The following is a 6,000-nucleotide window of genomic DNA, read 5'->3' as shown; positions in this document are numbered from 1 at the left end:
TGTTGATAAGCTCAATCTCTTCCTGGTGAGGCTGAATGGCTTTCTTTTCTTGCTCAAGTAACCGAGTGATCTCATATGGTATGTCATCACCTTCCTCATCTTCGGCTTCATACACAGGGAAATCAAAACTTGGAGGAACCGTAGGATTACTGTGTTCAACGGGTTTATTATGGTTCAACCTGCATATAATGATTGGATGATTTTAGAAAGAGTTTTTTTTTTTTTTCATGCAGATTTTTGAAATTAATAAGAAAATACAGACGTTTTGGTTTTTTCTGGCATTACCATTGTTTCCAAGGGAAAAAGCACTAAAAAAAGTAGTCGTGGAAGAAACGACAAAATTTTATTAATCAACGGCAATGCCGAAACAAACATGCCCTTACAGAAAATATCACTCTCGCTTTGGGCAGAGCGAGAGGATTGTTATTTTGAAAACAAAGCACTAAAGCAACAAGACACATTACTCAGAAACATGCATGATTGAAGGAATGTCAATGGCATCCCAATCTCTCGCAATGCCTCCTGGTGTAACAAATACAGGCCTGAGACCAGATCCAGTGGCTTCTTCAGAGATAGCATTAACAAACCCAGCACTGTGGAAGACTCCCGAGGAAACCCTTGATGACGGGGAGAACCCGAGACCTTCTTTACGCTTGTTCTCACAGAGCTGTATCACCTTGCCCCAACCGGCAGTCTGACCTTCCTGGATAACCTTCTGAGCATCTTTCAATGAAGCCATAGCAGCCCCAGCTTTCTTAGGCTCTGCACCTTCAATGGTCAAACCTTGGAAAGCAGTCCCTTCAGCAGACCCTGCTTCAATACAAGAGAAAGAAGTCAGCTGGCTGACTAAATATGCTTCTTCTCCATGAACGGTAACAAGCTTTCCATTCCTTATGAACTTCAACTTCTGATGTAAGGTGGAGGTTACCGCACCCGCATCGTGTATCCACGGTCTTCCCAGCAAACAACTGTAGGATACATTAATATCCATCACTTGGAAGGTAATCAAGAAATTCTCAGGGCCAATGGTTATTGGCAAGTCTATCTCCCCCAGCACATTCTTTCGAGATCCATCAAAAGCTTTGACCAAGAAAGTACTTCTCCTCAAAGGGGTCCCACGGTAGCTCAACTGATCTAGAGTTGTCTTGGGCATTACATTGAGTGAGGAACCGGTATCCACCAACACATTTGATATCAAGTCTGATTTACAATTCACCGAGATGTGTAAAGCCAGATTGTGACTCTTTCCCGCTTCCGGCAACTCTTCTTCACTGAACCAGAGGTTGTTACAAGCCGTAATATTTCCCACTATGCCACCAAAACGATCTACCGTAACTTCGTGGTCAACATACGCCTGCTCCAGCACTTTCAACAAGGTATTCCTGTGAGCCTCAGAGCTCAAGAGTAATGACAAGACGGATATCTTCGAAGGAGTCTGCAGCAATTGATCAACGATCTTGTAGTCGCTCCTCTTTATTATTCTCAGAATCTCATCTAAATTCGAATCCTCTATAGATTTGCCTGGCTGGTTCACATCCGTAGCAATGGGTGAAACCACGGTTGGAGTTGCTTCTTCAACTGGTGGAATGGTCGGCGTAGCTACCTTCTTCTGAAATAATGGCGGACGAACCTTCCCGCTTCTTAGCGCTGCAGAAGTCCCTTCGGCAATATTGCTTACTGTGGCAAAGGAGGCTAGAGGCACCTCTACTCCCTTTTCTATTATAGTAGCATTGTATTTGTATGGAACTGCCTTGTCCGAAACATAAGGAATTGGTCTTGGCAACCTTATCACCAAAGGCTCAGCATTCTTCTTCAAAGGTACACTTTTGACAGGCGGATCGTGAAAAACTGGCACAATCACGCAAACATCACTGACAGTCAGAAGATTATCATTCATCAAGCTTTGGATGTCGTCTTGAACAGTATGGCAACCCAACGGATCACGGAGGCATCCTAGACACTTGGCATGATCATGGCTGAACAGAGAAGCTTTGCACAGCTTGATGTGTAGAGGTACCAGAGGAGTTGCGACGTTGCGGACATCAAGTCTAGGAGCTTCCTCACACCCTTCGATCATATTCACAGCGGCATGATTTGGAAGAGGATTGTCGAGGACGTGTGGGACATTATTCTCAAAAGTCAGCTTTCCCTGATCAATGAGCTTCTTCACGATATACTTCAAAGCATAACACCCCTCGACATCATGACCTAAGGCACCTTGATGAAAATCACATTTAAGATCAGAGCGGAACCTTGGAGGTAAAGGGTCCGGTGGAGGCTTGCCCTGCCTAGTCGTGCAGTGTCCTCTCTGGAGTAAAGTTGGAAGCAACTCAGCATATAACATCGGTATATGAGGAAAAGTTGGTCTGGTATATTACTGCTGCTGTTGTTGTTGTTGTTGTTGTTGTTGAACCGGCAACTGTTGTTTCATCTGTTGGGCAATTGCATTGACGGGCACTTGAGGTTGACCCGGTGGCAGGGGGTACTGATGGTAAAACGGTGGGAAGAACGGATGCTGAGAGTACGGCATGTATGGGTATGACGGAGGCATTTGAGCTGCATTGATAGGAGCAACGGTAGCTATTGATTGACCGGCTCCAGCTGACACCATTCCCACTTCTGTTTCTTTCTTCTTGTGGTGTCCATTACCATATCTCTTCGACGCATTCACAGAGGATTCAGCTTTCTCAAACACAATGATTCCATCCCTGACGGCTTCCTCAAGACGGGTTCCCATAGTGACCATCTCCGAAAAGTTGTTCGGGGCAGCGATGATCATCCTCTCAACGTAATCTTTCTTCAAGGTCTTTAAGAATGTCTGGGTCATTTCTTCTTCGTCTAAAGCAGGAGTGATACGGGCAGCTGCCCCTCTCCACCTTTGCGCATATTCACGGAAACTTTCCTCCTTTTTCTGAGATAGGGACCTGAGAAACTCCCTATTCGGCTTCAATCGAGTGTTAAACCCGTAGTGGCTCTTGAAAGCAGTGGCTAGCTCATCAAAAGTATGGACATCGTCTTTGCTCAGACTAGTATACCACTCCGCGGCGTCTTCCATCAGACTGTCTTGGAAGTAATGGATCATAAGGGAATCATTGTCCTTGTAGTTGCCCATCTTCCGGACATATTTGACAATATGATTTTGAGGACAAGTCAGCCCGTTATACTTGTCGAACTCCGGGACTTTGAACTTTTTTGGAACATCTACCTTCGATACTAAGCAGAGATCCTGGGTTTTAATGGAGTCTCCATTTCCCCTGTTGGCCTTAATTTCCCGTCGGAGCTCCTTGGCAAGTTCTGCCATTCTCTCTTCCATAGTTCCGGTTGTGGCAATACTCCCGTGGTGCGCATTAGCGTGGACAAATAGAGGCACCGCATTCACAATGGGCTCGGTAACAGTTGTTGCAGCTTGAGTCAAGGCGGTACTAACAGGAGTTAAGTTTGCCCCTGGGATTGGGCCATTGTTGGTAGTACCAGAGGTCCCTGCCCCTGTATTAGCAGTATAGTACAGCGGAAGTCCGTAAGGATACCCGGATGGCATGATAGAGCGGGGATCAGTTGTTACGGTAGGAGTCACATTTGCAGCTGTAGAAACTACAGGAACTGGTTGTTCCTGAGCAGCCAACAGAGCAGTCATAGCATCATGAGCTTTGGCCAATTCCTCCCTTAAAGATGCCAATTCGGTACGGAGTTGCGCGTTCTCTTCTTCCATAGCCCTTTTCTTTCTTCTATATTCTCTGGTTCGATCAGTTCTATCAGGTTCGTAAATCCTCTGAGCACGAGCCACTTTTCACACTGAGGCAGAGAAACCAGGAGATAGTGAGCACTTGGAAGCCTTTGTGACCAATGCATGATGCATATGATGCATGATATGCAAATGCAAATGCGAAAGACTTATTTTTCATCGAAGGATTTTTTAAACAAATTAGAAATCTTGCAGATAATCAAAACTACATAGCATTTTCAAAAGGAAGACTTTGAAATTTCAACAAGATAAACAAATGAAGCCCTCAAGCATAGGAAGTAGTCGGAGGATCATCGGACTCGGAATCTGAATCACAGTATCTGGCAAAGAAGTCTCGCCGTCCTCTGGCTCTCTTGGAATCCCTCATAAGCAGCTCGTCTTTCTCTTCCAATTCCCTCCGGGCCTTAGCTAGTTCTTTCTTCAACATTAGATTCTCATGAGTCTTCTGCTCATCTCTACCATCCAAAGTCATGATCAGATTTTCGGCTTGATTGTACCGAGCTTTCCACACTTGCTTCTCACGACTTTCCATAGCTAGATGTTCCTGATACATATCTTGAGTCGCGGGGAGTAAAGGCAGAGGCATAGACGGAGTGGATGAAGACACGTATCTCATAGCTGGATAAGGCATACCAATCTCCTCAGCTCGGTCTATCACCCACTGAGTATAAGCCTCATGAGCAACACCAGATCTCACACCTAGATGCTTCACACTCTTCCTTCGGACCTTAGACCAAGCATCCATGAAAGCTTTCCTTTGTCCGGTAGGAGCATTCGTGTAGAAGAAGAACTCTGGAGATGTAGCAAGATTGATGGGCTTCGATTTCATAGGAAAACCAAACTGTCTCATGGCAAGCTCGGGGTTGTAGTTAATTCCTCCACGAGTACCAAGAAGAGGTACATTGAGAAAGTCTCCACAACCCATGATAATTTCCTTGGCTTGAGCGGCGGGAGTGATCCAGACCACCTCATTAGGAGTGAGGGCCATAATCCGCTGCGAGTAGGACCAGTTCTCCGAGTTGTCATGGAAGGAACTCGGAAGGTGCGAAATAAACCACCTATACAAAAGAGGTATGCAGCAAAGAATATACCCACGGCCCTTGAGAGTCCTGTCATGGATGGCGTGGTAGGTATCCGCTAGCAAAGTAGGGACCGGGTTCTTGGAATGGAAGACCTCGATAGCATTCATGTCCACGAAGTTGTCGAGGTTCGGAAAGAGAATGAGCCCGTAGATAAGCAAAGCAAGAATAGCCTCGAGTGTATCCTGACGAGTAGTACTGAGATTAGCCTGATCAAGAAGATACTTCGAAGTGAACCCCCGGATGTGGGACTTGGTAATAAGATGGTTAGAGACGTCGGAAGTCTTGAGGTAGAGATCCTTAGCAATAACCAGAGGAGTAAGAGAAGTCCCGGGACCAGTGAAAGGCGTCTTCTCGGCTATAGATAAACCCACTAGATCGGAGTAAGCCTCGAGGGTAGGAACCAACTGGAAGTCTGGGAAAGTGAAGCAACGGAAGCTCGGATCATAGAATTGCACTAGAGTGTGCACTAGCTTCTCGTCCACATCGGTTCGGAGCAAAGTAAGCAATCCTCCATAACGGAGTCGGAACCCTGTTTGCCTCTTGACCTTGAGTGCCAACTCTCTCAAACTAACCAAATCCACCTCCTTGAACTTGTAGCACTTAGTCTTCTTCATACCTGTGATTATTTACAAAAATTTCCATTTGTTTAAACCCTTCGATGAATGCATGAAAAATGTTTATGCATGAATGCATGTATGCATGATTGTGTTGTTAAAGAACAAAGTGGGTTGAGTTTCAAAGTGACGGGGCCACGGATGGACACGGCGTCCGGTGAACTAAGGCTTTGGATAGTAGTAACCAAGGTTCTAACACAGTTCCCAAATTGCAACCTCTCTCACATATATCATGGTAGTACAGGACGACACCCGTTCCATGATTATTTGTGAGAAGGTCTAGTTTGAGTGTAGTATCGCGTGACGACTAAAGTTTGAGACAACACTCAATTTAGCCACCGCACTACGTCCTAAAAAGGCTAGGATGGGTTTGGTAACTACGGTTCATAGCTTCGTCGAACAATTGAAAGTGAAGTGCCTAAGCATGACAACACACGCCGACAATATCACCTTCAAAATGCCTCAGCTATGTGAGATTGATCGCATAATCCAATACACGAGGCAACCCCCGGATCGAATTGTCGATTATATCTCTACCTAAACATAAGTTCACTCAGCCCGG

This window comes from Medicago truncatula, chromosome 4 (assembly GCF_003473485.1).
Source record: "Medicago truncatula cultivar Jemalong A17 chromosome 4, MtrunA17r5.0-ANR, whole genome shotgun sequence".
In the NCBI taxonomy this organism is placed as follows: Eukaryota; Viridiplantae; Streptophyta; class Magnoliopsida; order Fabales; family Fabaceae; genus Medicago; species Medicago truncatula.
The sequence above is the reverse complement of the archived record's forward strand: the minus strand, read 5'-3'. Positions refer to the sequence as shown.